Raw genomic sequence first — 497 nt, 5'->3', positions numbered from 1 at the left:
GCGGTGGAGGGGCGAGGAAACGTACTCTGAAGCACTTGCGTGAGAACTCTCACTGGCAACAGCGAGCAAGTTTTAAGTGACCGAAAGCAGAACAAACGTGGGGTGCAGCTGACGGTGTGTTTTACCCATTCCGTGCTTCCTGGCAGCAGACGGACGGTTGCTGGGCTCCATCTGCAGCTCTTCTCCTCGGCGCCGTGAGAACCGTCCCGTCGCCCACAGGCTGAGCCGCGATCCATCTGCTGAAAGAGAGAGTGCCGCGTTACAGCGGTGCCGCAGCGCACGGTGTCAGCATCCCGATTCGGCCCCGCGGCTTCCGGTGCCGGGCTGCGACGACTCCGTGTGCGGCCCTGAGCTCCTCTGCAGTCAGCGGTGAGAAACGGGACCTGACAGAGATCTGTCAGAGCGCTCTGTCTCTGCTGACCGCGGTACCGACAGCCGCGCACCGCTCCGCGCCACTCACCGCGCCGCGTCCACCCGCAGCTTCTTGAAGGCCGTCC

The 497-nt window shown here is 64.0% G+C and overlaps 1 long non-coding RNA gene across 1 annotated transcript; it reads right to left on the bottom strand.

Moving 5' to 3' along the window:
* Window positions 1–34: 34 nt before the first annotated feature.
* Window positions 35–497, bottom strand: LOC109365295. The gene is made up of 2 exons (XR_002110889.2): window positions 461–497; window positions 35–239 (listed from the first exon to the last, which is right to left on the bottom strand). It is a non-coding gene; the product is annotated as an uncharacterized LOC109365295 (long non-coding RNA).

This window comes from Meleagris gallopavo, unplaced genomic scaffold (genome assembly GCF_000146605.3).
Source record: "Meleagris gallopavo isolate NT-WF06-2002-E0010 breed Aviagen turkey brand Nicholas breeding stock unplaced genomic scaffold, Turkey_5.1 ChrUn_random_deg7180001362016, whole genome shotgun sequence".
Taxonomy (NCBI): Eukaryota; Metazoa; Chordata; class Aves; order Galliformes; family Phasianidae; genus Meleagris; species Meleagris gallopavo.
Note: the sequence above shows the minus strand (reverse complement) of the source record. Positions and strands in the feature narration are given on the sequence as shown.